At 43.4% G+C, this 19,035-nt stretch overlaps 1 long non-coding RNA gene across 1 annotated transcript in view; it reads left to right on the forward strand.

The window, feature by feature from the left end:
* The first annotated feature begins 12,105 nt into the window (after positions 1-12,105).
* The window catches only part of LOC115938081 (uncharacterized), a 28,211-nt gene continuing 21,281 nt past the window's right edge, over positions 12,106-19,035 (forward strand). Inside the window, exon 1 of the long non-coding RNA XR_014141423.1 lies at positions 12,106-13,907. This is a non-coding gene — a long non-coding RNA (uncharacterized LOC115938081). The remainder of the gene's footprint in view (positions 13,908-19,035) is intronic.

The raw sequence follows: 19,035 nt of genomic DNA on the forward strand, positions 1-19,035 counted from the left end.
AAAAAAAAATATATATATATAAGACACGCGGGGCACCTGGGTGGCTCAGTCAGTTAAGCGACTGCCTTCGGCTCAGGTCATGATCCTGGAGTCCCGGGATCGAGTCCCGCATCGGGCTCCCTGCTCGGCAGGGAGTCTGCTTCTCCCTCTGACCCTCCCCCCTCTCATGCTCTATCTCATTCTCTCTCAAATAAATAAATAAAATCTTTAAAAAACAAACAAACAAACAAGCAAAAACAAACAAAACAAAACAAAAAAAAAACAAGTAAAGTTTCCTTAGGGAACACTTGGCTGTCACTTTGTGACATACAGAGCTCTGGGGATAAACTTAGGGACCAGGTCTGGCCAAACAGCATGTCACATCCATTGGCTACAGTGACTGCTTAGGGAAGAGTCCGTTGTTACCCATGATGATACAGAAAGAGCCAGATACAGGTTTTTGCTACAATTGCTGACAAAGAGGTTTCTTTCTTTCTTTGGTTATTTGCTTGCTTGCTTACTAAGCTGGTAACATGTAAACCTAGTCATGATAAAGTCCATCTTCTTTATCAGTGCTTGAGACTTAAGATAGCACTGAAGCACTGAGAAACATGGTGCTAAGGAATAGAGAGAGACCTTAGTAGGTGGCATTTGAGCACCTGGATCTAGCCATGCCTGAAGGCCGCACATGGACTATTCAATTACATGAACCAGTGTGTTCCTTTTTTTTTTTTTTCCCCTTAGCCTGGTTTGATTTGGGTTGCTAATACTTGCCCCTAAAAAATAGTTCCTGGCTTATTAGAATGCTAATCTGTTTTGTAGAGAATTCAAGTGATAATTGAATTACTGGTGTCACAGAGAATTTCTCTCTTTTCTTTTTATCTTTTATTATGGCATATGACTTCTGGACATAAGAGAGCATTCACCGTATATACATTTTAATGAACAACTAGTAGTCACCCAAGTTGAGAATGAGGGAATGTTACCAGCTGCTCAGGAAACCCCCATGATCACCAGCCATCATTCCCTACTAGAATTTATCACTATTTTGACTTGGGGGATAATCATTTTGCTTTTCTCTATAGTTTTACTGCACTTATGCCCCCTTAAACTGAATGGATTTTGTATTAATGGAACTGTACTGCGTGTATCTTGGGGGGGGTTCACATTTGTCAACTGCACTGTGTGTATCTTGGGGGGGGGGTCTCGCATCTGTCACTTGACATTATGTGTGTCATGTTTTCTCCGCTGAGCTATAGCTCATTCATTCTCAAGGCCATCACAGCGTTCAACATATAACTGTACCACAATGTATTTATCCATTAGGGAGCATTTTTTTGTACCCGATGTTTATAGTGGAGAATTTATTGAAGTTGATCGGTCCAACAGAGCTCATATTGGAAACAAACTGAAATGTTATGTACTGCTCTTTGCGGAAGCCTGATCTTGAATCAGCCCAGCCATCTGCCGTCCTTGGTCCACATCCAAACTGCTGATAGCTGCCGAAGAAAAATTGCACAACCAAGTGAGTTCACGTTACTACAGATCATGATCTTCAACCCCAGCTGGGCCCCCATGAGAGCGAGCGATTCTGCGAGGCCATCTTCGGCTCTCCCCGCTTCCCCAGACCCGAGCTCTTTGGGTTGGCATGGCTCTCTCCCGGCCCTTCTCCACACACTCTCTCAGCAGATGACCTTGACTAATGGGGGTCATCAGGTAGAACGTTGTTCATTTCTTAACTTGGCAGTGATGGATCATCTGCATCCATGCCTACCTTCCCTGCCATCTCTGGGGCCCACCTGCCCTTCTTTCTAGGTAACACCTGCACCTGGGCCCTCCCCGCTCCTCAGTAGCTCTTGCCCTTGGCTCCTTGCTGCCATCCCCCCCGCCCCGGCCGCCCACATCTACCTCTGACAATGTCTAGGAAAGGCCTTTGCCTTGATAACCTTGCCTTCGTCGTCCTCCCCCAGCAGATGGGAAACGTGTGAAATTTCATAAGGAATGCTTAATCTCAGGGGAAAAAAAACAAAACAAAACATACCTACTCATAAGTTAGCTTTCAGTAGGAAAAAAATTTAAAAATCTTCATGAAAGAATTTGATAACTTGTGAAAATAACACCACCAATTTCCCAGTACACAGAAATTGTTGATGGCTATCAACAAAGGACAAGTAGGAATGTGGCCATGGAATTTGAAGAGGTAACTGGTTATTACCATAATATTTATTTTTATTTATTTGTTTTTTAAGGATTTTATCTATTTATTAGAAAGAGCGTGCACAAGCAGGGGAGTAGAGGGAGAGGGAGAAGCAGACTCCCTCCCTGCTGAGCAGGTAGCTTGATGCGGGGCTCGATCGCAGGACCCCAAGATCATGACCTGAGCCGAAGGCAGACGCATAACGACTGAGCCACCCAGGCGCCCTACCATAATACTTAAATGGAATTCTGTTTGTCTGCACTTTAGGCCAAAATAACTGGACCATGAGGTAAATAGTCTCGATAATCCTGTATTTTATCAGCATATTTAAATTATGATCCTGTTCAGAGATAGGACTGAATGGCTTGTATGACCAAAAAAATATGCTTAGTAGGGAGAACAATTTTTGGAACTTCAAGTCATGGAGGAAAAGCAGACTCAGTGTCTGGTAGATGCCAGGAACTCAGGAGCAAGACTTAACGTCAACCCTGTGTTGTGGATGGCATTTTGTTTGCGGACGGCCCTTGGGTTTTACTTCATTTTTTTGTACTTCTATTTTTTATTGTGGTAAAATATACATAACCCAACATTTACCATCTTAACCATTTTTAAGTATACATTTCAGTGGCGTTAAGTACATTCACAGTGATTTTATTTCAACGTACTGAGGAATTCTGGAATGAATATAGCATAACTTAAAACTGGCTTGAGAGTGGAGATACCTGGGAGTCTCCTTTTTTTCCAATGTATTTTCTGCTTTCCTTTTTGGAGCAGGCTTTCTGGTTTGTAGGAGAAAAAAATCTCTAGATAAAGTAGGCAAGCTGTCAGGAAAATAAGACGAACACATAGAGCCTGTGAGAAGCTGATGAGTGTCCACGGAATTCTGGAGACTTTACAAGTACTCCTCATGCCTCTGCTTGTAACTGAAGCTATACGAAAATATAGCTGAAATAAGAAGAAAAACATGGAGGGCGCCTGGGTGGCTCAGTTGGTTAAGCGACTGCCTTCGGCTCAGGTCATGATCCTGGAGTCCCGGGATCGAGTCCCACGTCAGGCTCCCTGCTCAGCAGGGAGTCTGCCTCTCTCTCTGACCCTCCCCCCTCTCATGCTCTCTATCTCATTCTCTCTCTCAAATAAATAAATAAAATCTTAAAAAAAAAAAAAAAAAAGAAGAAAAACATGGAGAACTTAGAAGATGCCGGTGTCTTCGGTTGGGGTGGAATTATTTCAAGCCTTCTCTTGGATTTTAATACTCATCTGACCACATTGGTGTGCACACAGTTTTAAGAAAGCGTTCCTGCCACCTAACAGATCACCCTCATTCTGCACGGAATCATCTTTTGAGTGATCATTGAATCATGGATTGATGGCAGAGTGCTTCGAATCTTGAGCTCTGCAAGGAGATTAATTTGAAAAAGAACGACATAAAGGTTCTATGTTCTTTCTGTGAGAAAATTTCTTCCAGATGATTTTTCAAGATGAGTAAAAGGAAAAGTGCATAATTGTCGCTGTCACTAGATCATTTTCTCCTTCATTTTTTGGGCGGAGGTCTATTCTTGTTCAAATTGTGTAGACAGCTTTGATCATGCTACGATTGCCAAATGATTCAGTCACGTGCCAAGTCCCCCCGACTGCCCAGCCGCACCGTTCTCCCACCTGATGACACTCCACCACACAAGCTGATTTTCACCCTGTGCTTTGAACTCGGCTAGAGTTGCCTTCGGAAGAGCACACAGTCAGAAGGCTCCACGATGGACAATAGTGAATTGTGCCACCAAGTTTTTGAGTATAGGAAACAGAACACACAAGGCTTGGTTTTTACAACTTGGATTTTTATGTGGATTCCCAGACAGCTTCCCTGTTCTAAAATTACTCTGGTCACCTCACTGTGCATATTCCCCAGCTCTGCACTTCAAGGGTTCCCGAAGTGCTGGCCTACTTTCCTGGAAACAAAAAGGAGACAGTCACTATTGTTTTTTTTCCCATAGGAATAAGAAGGGTTATTTGTAGTCCGTTCTTACTGTGAGTCTTCATCCTGCAGACTCTTTCTTTTTCTGCGTAAGGTGTTCCTGGTGTCTTGGTGGGACAACACACATTTTTTTTTTTTTTTTAAGCAAAACCTTCTGAAGAGGGAGACGGTGTCTACATTTCCAGTTTGTAGACCCATGAGTTGGTGAGGGCATTGCAGCCTTGTACTGAGGGACGCAGCCTGCGCCTTCCGCGTGACACCTGGCAGCCCTTGGGCTGGATGAATTTAGCATTAATTGATCTCCAAGGCTAGTGAGTGTGTGCACACCAGCGGTCTTCAGAATCAATTAAACTCTGACTCGAGGCACCCACGCAGAGTGGAGACCCCAGGACAACGTCCCCTCCATTTGCTGCCTCCCACTTGAAATTTTACTGAGCAGGAAGACTCAGGGCCCAATGCATAGGTGGCCAGAGAAAATCAGGACACATAGTTAACATGCGAATTTCAGGGACAGAACAAATGATGTTTTATGTCCCAAATATTACTGGGGATATGCTTTGCATGAGCAGGAAGTCCGTTATGTCACATTCCACTTGTGTAAAGCTGGAGCCTTCACTGAAAAATTCATCCTTTTTTCTTCCTTTTCTCCTTTCACATTAACAAGTCGTTTAGAGCTACCGAGACCAACATGGTGGCCGCTAGTCACAGGTGGCTACCAAGCTCTTGAACGGTGGCTAGTCTCAATTGCTGTGTGAGGTAGACTTCTGAGACTTGGTACGAAGGAAAAAAGAGGACAATTTCTTAATAACTTTAGTATTGATCATGGGATGAAATGACACTATTTACACATATTGGGCTAAAATATATTAAAATTAACTTCACTTGTTCCTTTTTTAATTTTCAGTATGGCTGCTAAATAATTTGGAAAGATCTATGTTAGTCTGTTAGTACTTCTTTGGAGCAGGGATTGGCAAATGTTTTCTGTAAAGGCCCAGATCGTAATTATTTTAGCCTTTGTGGGGGATTGAGTCTTTGTGGAAAGTTGTCAACTTGGTCCCCAGAGCCATACACAATATGTCAACAAATGGGTGTGGTTGAGTGCCAATAACATTTGATTTATAGGGGCGCCTGGCTGGCTCAGTCGGTAGAGCTTCTAACTCTTGGCCTTGGGATTGTGAGTTTGAGCCCCACGTGGGGTGTAAAAATTCCTTAAAAATAAAATCTTAAGAAAAACTTTATAAAAACAGGCAGCCCCTTATTTGGTCAACAGGTGTGGTTTGCTGATCTCTGCTTGAGAGGCGTAGGGTTTTTATTTATAATTTTTAAATGGAATATCTCCATGTCTCTTAGCCTCATGGATTTGGACAGAGCAAGAAAATATTTCTAAGTGGACAATTTACTTTTCTCAAGATGGTTCAAGTACTAAATAGGAAGGTATTGACAAGATACTGATTTTTTTTTTTTTAATAAAGTAGAAGAAAAAGCATGAATAGGGCCACTGGTGCATGGATCTTTACCTGTCTCAAAGCCTCCTGGATCCATGCTGGGGGACGTGTAGTTGGGTTGTCATCCATCCTTTAGAGGCAAAGAGAACCCAGGATACACATTCTGTCCTGAGCGCTATAGAAATGTAAAGGCACGCTTCACGCACAATGCATTTGAAAAATAGCAACACCATCTAACAGAATTTAAAGAGATGAGGCAACAGTAACGGGGGCTCTGATGCTGAGAAAGTGAAAGGAATTTTTACAAAGAGCTGTTGAAGTAGTAAATCCCTTTTCTCACCCAATTAAAACGTTTTTTATCTCCTGAGAGAATGGCATGATATAATTTAGGAGAATTGATTTCCATGTGATTGGAAAATGCCCTGAAACGTGAAGGCTATTTAGGATCACATACCAAAAAAAAACCAAAACCAAACAAACAAAAAAAACCAGAGTCAGGTGCACATACGTTTTTGAGAGGCGGGCTGGGGAGTGTGACCCATCAGCTACGATCTGTAAAGAGATGAGGTGCTTGTATCTTTCTTTTACTGATGAGGGAGCCTTCGGAGTGCTTCTGGAGTAAAAAGATCACCAATGAAAGTATGATCCCAGGAAATTTCTAAATTAGAGTTTGATTTATTACCTGTTTCATGCTCTTCTCTGCGGTGTTGAGGGAAACTGGAAACAATTTACGTCCTTCCCGTTCTGTGGTCCATGAATTGTGCCTGGGTTGTCAATGTTTAAGCTGAATTTCAATTTTCATTGTTATTTTTCCCTGTTGGCACTGGCAGGTAAGCGTAATTGTGCTGTAACTGAAGGAATTGCTTAAGTAGCTGGGAACTCCTGTGGCATTAGATTAGGGCTGGTGATGGGGTACACTTTTAAAATGTGAAAATTTACAGCCTTGGATTGCTGTGAATGGCTTGTTCGCATGACTTCCATGGCTTGGTTTTCATTAACTTGTCCAAAGTCTAGATGTTCTACTGGAAGAAAAGTAAGTAAAATTTAGTGTATGCTAACTGACAATGGGAGCTTTACATATATTAGTTTATTGCACCGTCAGAATTGCCCTTTGGAGTGTTCTAGAGTAGAAAATCTATAGTCATAGAAAACATACAAAGCACTTGGTCATATAAATTAATTCAGAAATAATGATGTAAAAAGCGTATTCCATTTTATTCTCTAACGAGGCCATCTATCATTAAAACTGCTTTCCAAATGATATGCATTGAGGCACAAATGATCAGTCTCGGTAATTTACAAATTATCAGTCTGATCATTTCTAAAGCATTTATTGCTTTTAGAGATTGAGGGTGGGATCTTCTGTTCAGTGCCACTGCCATGAGTAAAACAATGCCAGGATTTGACAAACAACTGCAGTGAGCTCTTCCAGGGATGCTGTGGTCTTCATGTTGGTGCCCGCCCCCAGTCCCTCCAATTCATAGGTTGAAATCTCACTGCCAGGACGATGGTATTTGCAAGTGGGCCTTTGGGAGGTGACTAGGTCATGAGGGTACCATTTAATTTGCCAGAGATTGACCTCTCAGCCAGTGTTGGCATTGAATGGCATTAGTAACATGGGCAAAGCTGCCCTGGACCACAGGGAAGTTTTATTTTGATGAAACGTTCTGGTTTACCTATTGAAGTCAAAACTGACTTAAAGCTGAACGTTTGACCGCAGCAGAAATTCACTGACCAACTCCAGGAGGTTTAACATCGACATCCAAGACAAAGCCCCAGCTCTTAGTGGTGTGGTTTGGAAAGAAAGGGTTTTTTTGTTTGTTTGTTTGTTTTTGGAAAAGTCATAGCAGTGTAGAAATTTCATTTAAACCTGGGTACAAATACTTGCCTTGGTATTCCGTCTGTGCGTGTAGGTGGGGTGTGTGCCCATGTGTGTGCACTGCTCCAGCGTGGACAGCGTGCATGGCTCTGTGTGTGTGTGTGTGTGTGTGTGTGTGTTCCTCCACATGGTTTCTCTGTGTCACAGTGTGTGTGGGTCTGCATGTGTGTGTGCTTCCGTGCAGACGGCATGCCCACCTGTGTATGCGTGCTTGGCTCCATTGTGAGGTGCTTGAGTTCACGAGCAGCTTTTTTTTTTTTTAAGATTTTATTTATTTATTTGAGAGAGAGAATGAGATAGAGCATGAAAGGGGGGAAGGTCAGAGGGAGAAGCAGACCGCCCGCCGAGCAGGGAGCCCGATGCGGGACTCGATCCCGGGACTCCAGGATCATGACCTGAGCCGAAGGCAGTCGCCCAACCGACTGAGCCACCCAGGCGCCCCTCGAGCAGCTCTTTTGCTCTGGATGACGATGGGCTCAATCTACTTTCTGCAAGTGATTTCACCCTTCTCTGCATTCCTTTCATGCACAAGATCACTGAAGACGGTAGCCATCGACTTACTTTGAACAACGTTCTTTCTTTACGGTTACTCGAGGGGCTATTTCTTTATTTTTGCATATCCCTGATGCAGCACAAAGGCATTCCTTCCCCTCCCCCCACTTCAGCCCCCATATGCACACTTCACACGCTGAGCCTGAATCTAACAAAATGATTTCAGTTAGCGTCCATGAGACAAAAATCTTAGGTCTAAACTCAGGCTTAGAAGTGGAGTAAAAACAGATCTGGGAGAAATTACTATGAGCTGCTTGTGTGATTCCCATTACATTCTCCTCTACTTCTGCGACGGAGAGGGGGTGGTGTACAGTGTGGAGGGAATCACGGGCTGGATCATGTATTACAGTGATGTGGCCTTGTTTGTGCTTGATTATGATGACAGTGTAATTTGTGCAGTGTGAGCTGTGCTAGAAATGGTAAAGCTTCTCATCCAGCCAAGCTTTTCCCTTAGCTTGCTTGTTAATCAGCCTCAAAAAGCACTAGAACCTTTTGCTAAGTTAGTAAAATATCAAGAAGAATAATTACAGTGTGTAAAAATAGCAAGAGGATAGAACAGTAGTTAAAATGTGTTTTTGCAACCCAGTACGAGCCATCTGCCTTTTCTTTGCAAAGATTCTTGATGGTATCTTTTCTTGGGTTCCCATTGTCCTAGTGAGGATAGGCTTCCTGATGGCACAGTAACGAGGCCGTGACTTTACAACTTAGCTTATTTCTTGCTTTTGCTATATATCACTGTAAGTGGGCCTGGGGCGTCTGCTCATTGTAGTCACTTGGGGACTGATGGAATGGGAGATGAGGGAAGCTGACAACCGTATCATAAAACATCCCCCTGAAGCATCATATTTCTCACCTTCACTGGGGGCAGCAAGTCACCTGGCAACACCTGGGTGGGGACTTTTTTTTTTTTTTTAAAGATTTATGTATTGATTTGAGAGAGAGAGCGCGAGTGCTGGGGGGACAGGCAGAGGGAGAGAGAAACCTCAAGCAGATTCTATGCCGAGGGCAGAGCCCGACATGGGGCTCAATCTCACACCTCTGAGATCATGACCTGAGCCAAAACCAAGAGTCAGATGCTTAACTGAGACGCCCAGGCGCCCCTGTTGAGTGGGGATGTGTAATCCTTCCTCAGGGAGGGTCCTTGAGTATTGGTGAGCAAAACTATAAGCTACCACACCATTTAGCAGGATCTGATACATTAAAGTATTTAAATATATGACATAATCATGGTAATGGCACATCTATTAAACCCAGATTAGTAGTAAATATGCTATAATAGGTGTGCTAAGAAGCCAAAAATTATGTGCTCTAAACCATGAAGTCACCCTGGAGTCTTTGCTCATTTTCTCCCTGCAGATACTTGCAATTCTTTGAAAATACCTCAATGTCTCGGTCCTGAATGTTTCACACTTGATTTCTTGTAAGACCTTTCTTTAAAAAAAAAAGGGGGAAAGAAAAAAAGGAAAATTAATTTTTAATGCAGAATTAATACAATCTTGTTGGTAAGGATTTAGCAAATACAGAAAAGGAGTAATAAAGGAGAATAAAATATGCTTATCATATCTCAACCTAGATATGCATATCATATCTCAACCCTGAGGTTGAGATTTTCCGTTCAAGAAACATACAGCATAGATACCACTGAATTTTTTTTTTTTTTTTAAAGACAGATCCCAGGGCGCCTGAGTGGCTCAGTTGGTTAAGCGTCTGCCTTCGGCTCAGGTCATGATCCTGGAGTCCCGGGATCGAGTCCCACATCGGGCTCCCTGCTCGGTAGGGAGTCTGCTTCTCCCTCTGACCCTAACCCCTCTTGTGTTCTCTCTCTCACTCTCTCTCAAATAAATAAATAAAATCGTAAAAAAAAAAAAAAAAAGACAGATCCCATTTTAAAAGAATTTGTATTCCTTTGATAATGAAAAGGTTGAGCATTTTCTCACTGGGTGTTTAGAATCATGTGCATTTATTCTCCCACATTTTGTTTGTTCCTTTCTGGGTAGGACTGTTTTGAATGTAAGTTGCAGAAACCCAATTCCAAGTGGCATTGGTGACAGAGAACATTGGCTCAAGTAAGTGAGGACAGAAGTGTAGCTGGTTTCTGGAGTGGCTGGAAACAGGGATTCCAAGGCTGCTAGTCCTTAGAGAGATGTCTGCCCATCATCTCGGCTTCCCTTTTGAAACTGGCTTTCTTCTCTGCCCCCAGAGCTGCTTCTCCTGAGAAGTAATGGATATAGCGGCCCGTATGTCCCAGGCTTAGGTCTTCAGCTGTGCTGACAGGGAGGGATTCCGTCGGACCCAAGGGACCCAGCTTGGTCCCAAAGTGCACCTGCAGGACCAATCGATGGTGGATGCCATTGTATGAGCCAAATAGTTGGATGGAGAGGGGTGGGTTCCAGAAGAGGGGTGCTTGTTCCAGAAGAAGGGGGAGGCACTGGGCATGCCCTTCACCATTTCACCTTTAAAAAAGAATTTTTACTTAAACAAGTACTCATATTGGCTGCTGGATTTTCAAATAATCTATATAGAAAGGCCAGGCTCACCTCATATGTCATCTGCAGGTTCTGCCCATATGTACCCGTTACTGACTGGAATGTAAACTTCTCTCAATCATGTTCTGTGCATTTACAGATAGTATGTGTACAGACCCTCCAGAAATGACTGGGTGTTTGGGGGGAGAAGTGATGGATTATGGATTCATTTCCTAGGGCTGCCGTAACAAAGTACCAAAATCTGGATAGCTTAAAACAACAGAAATTCGTGGTCTCGCAGTTTTGGAGGCTGGAAGTCTGAAATCAAGGTAATCGCAGGGCTGTGCTCCCCATGAAGGCTCTAGGGGAGGATTGTTCCTTGTCTCTGTCAGCTTCTGCTGTTTTCTGCATTTATTCTCCCACATTTTGTTTGTTCCTTTCTGGGTAGGACTGTTTTGAATGTAAGTTGCAGAAACCCAATTCCAAGTGGCATTGGTGACAGAGAACATTGGCTCAAGTAAGTGAGGACAGAAGTGTAGCTGGTTTCTAAGGCATTCCTTAGCGTATACGTGCCTCACCTCAGTCACATGGCCACCTTCTGCTTGTGTGTGTTCACATCGACTGCCCTCTGTGTGTGTCTGTGTCCCAAATTCCCCTTTCTGTATTGACACCAGTCGTCGTGGAGTAAGACCCACCCCGATGACCTCAGTGGGGCTTCATTACCTCAGGAAAGACCCTGTTTCCAAATAAAGCCACGTTCTGAGGTCCTGGGGGTTACGACTTCAACATACCTTGTTTGCAGGATATGATTCAACCCATAACAAGTTGAAGATATGATTTTTTGGAAAGATTTCATTTATTTATTTGAGAGAGAGAGAGAGCGCAGGAGGGAGAGGGAGAGAGAATCTGAGCGCAGGGCCTGATGCGGGGCTGGACCTCACGACCCTGAGATCATGACCTGAGCTGAAACCAAGAATCGGCTGCTTAACTAACTGATCCACCCAGGTGCCCCTTAAGATAGGATAAAAAAAAAAAACAAACAAAAACCCCTCAATGCTATTTTCATGGATATATTGGTTTGCAAACCAGTTCTTTTTTTTTTTTGTTAAGATTTTTATTTGTTTATTTATCAGAGCTAGAGAGAGCGCACAAGCAGGGGGAGCAGCAGGCAGAGGGAGAGGGAGAAGCCGACTCCCTGCTGAGCAGGGAGCCCGATGCAGGGCTCGATCCCAGGACCCTGGGATCATGACCTGAGCCGAAGACAGACGCTCAACAACTGAGCCACCCAGGGGGCCCTGCAAACCACTTCTTCTGGGGTGGTAATAATCTTGGAACCGCTCTCAACATTGGTGTATTCACTTCTGCTTCATGCTCTATGATCACTGCACAGAGTGTGGTGTACCTCTTCCAGATTTGTATGACATACAGTCTTGGAAACAAGGGTAAGCATTCGCTAGGGTGAACATCAAGAATTTTTTTTTTTTTTAAAGATTTTATTTATTTATTTGAGAGAGAGAGAATGAGAGAGAGCACATGAGAGGGGGGAGGGTCAGAGGGAGAAGCAGACTCCCTGCTGAGCAGGGAGCCCGATGCGGGACTTGATCCAGGGACTCCAGGATCATGACCTGAGCCGAAGGCAGTTGCTTAACCAACTGAGCCACCCAGGCGCCCGAACATCAAGAATTTAATTTGTGGGGTCAAAAGTCATTGTATTTAAACTTTCAATAGGTGTTGCCAACTGACCTTCGAAATGTCCTTCTGTACTTAGAACACAAGGGTGCCTCGTCTCCATATCTCTACTAAGATTTGACACTACTCAGAACTTCACTCTGTTTTTGCCAATTGGAAATGTTACTTCATTATACTTTGAATTTCTCTGATGACTGGTTGGGTTGAGCTTTTCACATATTTATCAGTTTTGTATACTTCCTGTTCTGCAAAGTGGCAATTTGTATCCGTTCCTTTTATGTTTCTTCCATTGAGCTTTTCTACAAATTAGTGAGACTTCTTGAGATACTGAGCACATTAACCTCTTTGTAGTCTTTCTTGCAATGTATTTCCTTTTCATTTATTTAAAAAAAATTTTTTTTAAAGACTTATTTATTTGAGAGAGAGAAAGATAACGAGAGTGAGCACAAGCGGGATCATGACCTGAACGGAAAGCAGACGCTTAACACACTGAGCCACCCAGGCGCCCCTTCCTTTTCATTTTAAATTAAATGTAGTAAAATCTACAGATCTTTTTTCTGTGATTTCTTCTATTGCTTTCATGCACTGCAGTTCCTTCCACGTTGGTCTATGTTTGTATGGTGCCGTGTCAACACCTCGCATTTTCATCTATCCGGCCCTTTTGTGGCGGAGTTCTAACTTTGGTGGTCTCAAGTGACAAGATCAAGGGTTGGCAAACTTTTCTGGAAGAGGGCCAGATTGTAAATATTTTGGGTTTGAAGGCCATATGGTCTCTGTGACAACTGCTTTGCTGTTGTTGCTGGAAAGTGGACCATAGACAATATCTAAATGAACGGATGAATGGGCATGTCTGTTTGCCAATAACACAAATTTTTTTTTTTTTTTTTTTACAAAAACAGGTGGCAGGCTATAATTTGCCAACCCCTGGATTAGACAATTGCCAAATCTCCTATTCATTCAGGCAGATCATTTAGGCACACCAGTATCTTTACTTAGAGATAAGCAATAAACACATAGTGTAACAGTTGCAAAATCAAATGACCCACATCCAATTAACGGTTAGATGAAAAATAGTTTTTTGCGTACAAAGACTCAACAAATCATATAGTTATGCAATCAGAATCACATAACTAAATTTCTTCCAGGCATTGAGATTCCTTTACTTGTCGAGAGAGCAATAGGGGTTTTATAAATGCCTCACATTGACAGTGTGCGATTCTTTTTTGCGAAGAAAAAGAAACACTGATAAAGTTTTTCTGCTGATGTGGGAAAACTGGTAGCTTCAGAGAAATAGGATTAGCTGTCATGTTAAGGAAATAGACATCTTAGTGACACCGTTTATGGAAAAGCAATGATGGAATTGATGCAATTTAACGACAAATGCATCCTCTTAAACAGTTTGATTTGCTCGTTGAATGATTATAAATGGACTAGACAGCATCCAGCGCAGTCCCCTTGGTCCATCGCAAATTATTCTTGGCGGGTGCCCTGAAGAGTCAATGGTGGTGAGGTTTGGGAACCTCTGGGTTAAGTGTTGCCCAGAGGTTTGGTCACACAGCAGATGACTGCTTCCACATTTCCAGGTTCCCTCCTGGCCAGAGGAGGAATACGACACAGTCCTTGGAATGACTTCATAAACTCCTGGTTCCATGTTCGTCTCCTGAATCAGACCCTCTGGGGAGGTTGCCTGGGAATCTGCATTGAGACAAGAGCCCTTGGTGATCCTTCTGAGGTATCTGTACAGTTTAAGAACTCCTTATATAAGGTCTCACATCCCAAAATTAACTTGCAGTGAATCTAATCAACTGTAGGAGCTGTTCTCAACTTATCCATTTTATGTCCAGGGCAAATAGTGTTGCGGATATTTATGTCTGATTGTAGGAAATGACTCAATGGAAAAAATGACTTTATGTTTTTAACTTATCTTCCTGGCTTGGTTGTTTCAATTCACAATTCTGTCTCTAAAATGTTCTGATGGCTACTGAGACCAGGATTGTTATTAACATTAACTCTGACGGTCCCTTCTAGCTTTATCTTACTCCTCATTCCTTTTCGTAATATTAATCTGACGTTAACAAAAACAAAACAATCACACCAAAAAAATGAGTAAAAAGAAGCATTCTCTTGTATTGGCATTTTTAAGAAAGATTTTATTTATTTATTTGAGAGAGAGCACGAGCAGGGGGAGGGAAGAGCACGAGCAGAAAGAGACGGAGAAGCAGACTCCCCACTGAGCAGGGAGCCCGATGTGGGACTTGAACCCAGGACCCTGGGATCAGGACCTGAGCCGAAGGCAGACGCTTAACTGACAGCCACCCCGGCACCCTGGCATTTTTTTTTAAAGAGAGAAAATTCTGTACCCCTATCTGTGGTAGCCCACGACTTAGTAGAAGGAGAAAATGAATTTGTTTTTTTTTTTTCCTCGTGTGTGACTCTTTTGATCATATTTTCTTTTTTTGTAGTTTTATGGTTTCATTACCACATGTACACAAGCTGTCTGTCTACTCATTTTCTTCGCTATGGAGCCTGCCTGGCGTTGGGATTGGTGACTCCGATGGCCGACCAGGCCGCTCTTTCCACAACAGCTTTGTGGTTCTTGGAGGAGACATTGTGAGCATGTGCTTTGCCTTCTTGTTGCTGCCGTAACCAATGTTGGGCATCAAGATCTGCCCCTTGACTCTTCTGCACACCCTAATGTCAATGCCTCTGGGTTTCCGCCAGTTGTGTTTAATTTTAACATACCAGTCTGACTGGTGTCTGATGAACTTTTTGGTCCGCCAATGATCTGGGGCTTCACCAGAGGTCTGAGGGCGGCCACCTCTGTACACGGCACTGAGGAAGACAGTGATCATATCTTCTTTTTTTTTTTTTTTTTAAAGATTTTATTTATTTATTTGTGTGAGAGAGAATGAGAGAGAGCACATGAGAAGGGGGAGGGTCAGAGGGAGAAGCAGACTCCCTGCCGAGCAGGGAGCCCGATGCGGGACTCGATCCCGGGACTCCGGGATCATGACCTGAGCCGAAGGCAGTTGCTTAACCAACTGAGCCACCCAGGCGCCCGTGATCATATCTTCTTAGTAGTATTGCCTCAAAGAGAAATGATACTGCTTTCACGTTTAGCCTCAGCTCTTATAAATTAAATTTGCCTGGAGTTGTTAAAGTATTTCGAGACTCTATGGTAACACAACACATTTTCTTAAATATTTGTGTGCATCTGTCTTCTTAGTTGGGCTCCCAGTGTTTAAGGGCAGCTCATGTCTCATTTGTCCTTCTGGAGCCATGCCTCATGGCATCTGCCCCTTAATACACGTCTCCTGAAGGACTGACATTCGTGTGTTATAAGGGACATCTTCATGAAAAAATTCTGGCTGATCCTCATGTGAGCTACCTTTCATTTAAAAGCCTATTTCTTCTACTGCAAGAGGAGATGAACACTTTGACTTCTTTTTTCTACATCTTGAAAAAAAATCCAGATGCTGGAGGCTGATTGTGTATCTTTTATACAACCTGAATTTCCACACGTACAGTAACACCCCCACGTCACTTGCATACATCAAGTTTGGGTGTTTGAATGCCAGCTGATGAGTGCTGATTTTGAACTCTCCTGCTTAAAATTTATTTTTTTCCTGAGAGTGTTCACTTTCTGGTTCCTAGGAGTTTGATTTCTCTTTCTATTCTGGTGGGCTTAAAGCCTCAGAAATGCTTTGTTTGTGCCATTGTTTAGACAGGGGGAAGAAATGACTGGCTCTTATCTACAATCTATGTCCGATAAAGATTGCTTTGGCATAAAAGAAGCAAACAATAAAAAAACCACAAGTGCAAGAGGCTAAGCCTTAAAGTATTCCCACTGAACCAAACCAAACCACACCAAAACAAGTCGGTTTAGAGTGTTGACAGGGGGCTCACCCAGCTGCAGGTGTCTTTGTCAAGGACAGAGGGAAGGTACTTGACTTCTAGGTGAATTTTCCAAGTGAGTTGATAAAATAATCTTCAAGAGTCAAGTTTGAAATTCCCTGTTTAACTTTCTGTAAACTTTCTGGCTCATCTGTTGCACAATTACTGTCAACAGTCCCTCTTACAAACAATAAAATAACTCCATCCATTCTCTTGATAAAGTCTTCACATCCAATAAGTTGAAGGAACCACCATTTTTTTTCTGGAGTGTATGTTTTTTTCTGCTTTACTTTTTTTTTTTTTTGGTTTGTTTATTGAGGTATAATGTGTATATGGTAAAATTCACTCTTTTGCAAATGTGGAGTTCAAAAGTCTTCCAACTACATACAGCTCCTGGGTCCAATTTGGCCCACTGCTTGTTTTTTTTTTTTTCCCCACTGCTTGTTTTTATAAATCAAGTGTTATTGGCACACAGCCTCTCCTCCTCATTTACATATTGCCTATAACTGCGTTCTTGCTCCAATGGCAGACTTTGATCTGCAAAGTCAAAAATATTGTCTATCTCGCCCTTTCCATAAAGTCTGTAGACTTGGCTACAGTTTTATGAATTTTACCAGTTTAAACAGTCATGGAACTATCACCACAATCAAGATATAAAAAATTTCCGTTGCCCTTAAAATTGAGGAAGCTACAAGTTGAGGTAAGAAACGGTTTTAGAGAAGTAGACTTTTACTCTGTATTTTAAATTGACTTTAGGTTTTTAACATCGTAAGTCATTACGTATACACAATATATTGGACGTTTGTGGTTGGTCTTTCCAGCAGCGATTGGCCACTTCTGTGTTCTACAGAACCCTGATTTCCTCTTGAGGAATTTAGCCGCCACCCCCCCCACCCCCCCGCATTTTTTGTATCACATGTGTATGTGAGCTGCATCCCAGCTGAAGCTCCTTTCTTCCCTGCTGGTTCCAAAGATGTCTCCAGTGGGCTGCAAGGGCTTCTGGGAGAGAAAACTTCACTCGTCCCTGGGTGCTGCAATGAGCGTCTTTGCTCGTTGGACTCGAATGAGGAAGCCCCTTGAATGGCTGACACCCATTGGGGCCCATGACAGATATAGAGACTTGGTGTGGAAGTGAAACTCAGGCTGCCTGGGTGGCACTGAGAAGTGGAGAGAAAAATCCAGTCCTGACCACGTGGATTTTTGGAGCCCATATTCAACTCTTGCTTCTCACTAGCCTTAGGGCCAGACATGCCAGTGAATTTCCTTGAGTGTGCAAGTTGGCTGGAGAAGGAATTTCTGTTATTTGTAACTAAATGAGCTGCAATTGATGCCCGCTCTGTAACACTCAGGGAAGCACAAAATTACAAAAACACCCGATCCAGATGTTTATGCTGTAGTTGAGGATTTGATACTACTACTTAGCTCTCTGGAAAGAGATGGCCAAAGAAGGTCTTCCCAAGAAGGCGACATTGGAACAGGGATCTGAATGAAGGAAGGGTGTTGGCTCTGCGGTTCAAGGGAGGGAGAAAGTTCTGGGCAGAGAGAACTGCAAGGGCAGAGCCCTAGATAGGACTGTGTTGGTTTGAGCAGTGAATCGGCAGATGTGGATGGTGGGTGAATGGGTGCGGTGGGAGAAGCAGTTGGAGATAAGGGTAGGGAGACGCAATTAACGTTCATGACTGATGGCTCTATGTGGAATCACGAGCCGCAAAGCAAGTGTTTGGGGATGGGTATTTAGGGGGAAAAAAAAATGTCTCAACCAAAGGGCAACTGATGCCTTGTGGATTAATTGAAGGCGCTGTGGCAAGCATGGGAATCTCTTTTTGGGAAGTGGGGGAGATTTTGGCAGCCTGGTGTGGGCTTCCCAGGTGTGTAAGGATGCGTGGCTGGTGCAGGCTGGATTGACTGCAACGCTCCCTGCTCCCTGCAGCAACGTGGGGGTGACTGAAGGGAGCCCGAGATCTTTCAACAGTGCCGCCTTCCCTTGAACCACCCACCGCCTAAGCAGTCCCATCTCTGCTTTCACATCCACATTGCCAGTTGTGTGCTTTGATATCTTCGTAACAAATGCTGCATGGAAAACGTGCAGAGTCCCGGGACCTGTTTCACTGTAAATGCAGCAGAATGCACTGACCATCCAGTCACCAGCTTTGTGGGGCAAACACGTCAATAAATGTAACTTACAAGGCAATTCTAAGCCTTTGATGAGTGGGAGCTCCAAGGGAATGCCTGGTGATTAAGTCCAAGAGAGAATTCACGTTTGGGATGCTCTAGGGACTCACGCCAAAGTCATGTACCTTTGCTACTGTTTGCTCGAAATATACTGAACAAAGACTCCTAGTCCAGATGTTCCGTCTGACACGTGCTTATGAAGTGCTTTCTCTGCCTGACGGTTCAAGAAAATGATAGAGCCTCCATCCTCAAAGAACTAGCATCTGATTGGGAGAGGCAGATAAAATAAGCCAATAATTTCTGGGTACTCAGTGGTCTGAAGGGATGCAAGGAAGGCTCCTATTAGCAGTCCAAGACAAAGATCAGACGGCTTGTTGAACAACAGATGAATACTGCTGGATAAGGGAGAGTGTCCCGTGTGGCGTGGAGCCCTGGGCAGAGTCAGTCTCTCTCCCCCGGGGTCCAAAGAGTAATATTTATGGGGTTACCTGAACTAGTAAGGGTCTGATGTGGAGAGGGAGAGGAAGACAGACAGAGACAGAGAGACACAGAGGTACAGAGAGGGGATGGGGAAGAGGGAGGGGGCATCTGTGTGACTAAGTTTTTGCTTTTAGTTCACTCCTTAGAACTGAGATGATAAATTTGACTATTTCTGGAAAGTTCTTTAATCCAAGAAAGAATTTTGTAGCTGCTACCAAGTGAAAAGTCATAGGTCACCTAACACACAGTGCCCCAAACAGCTTTAGCTGGACTGGTGCTTGGATTTTGTGGCTTCTGTGTTCGTTATCTAGCAC

This window comes from Leptonychotes weddellii, chromosome X (assembly GCF_054177405.1).
Source record: "Leptonychotes weddellii isolate Sample4059 chromosome X, ASM5417740v2, whole genome shotgun sequence".
Taxonomy (NCBI): Eukaryota; Metazoa; Chordata; class Mammalia; order Carnivora; family Phocidae; genus Leptonychotes; species Leptonychotes weddellii.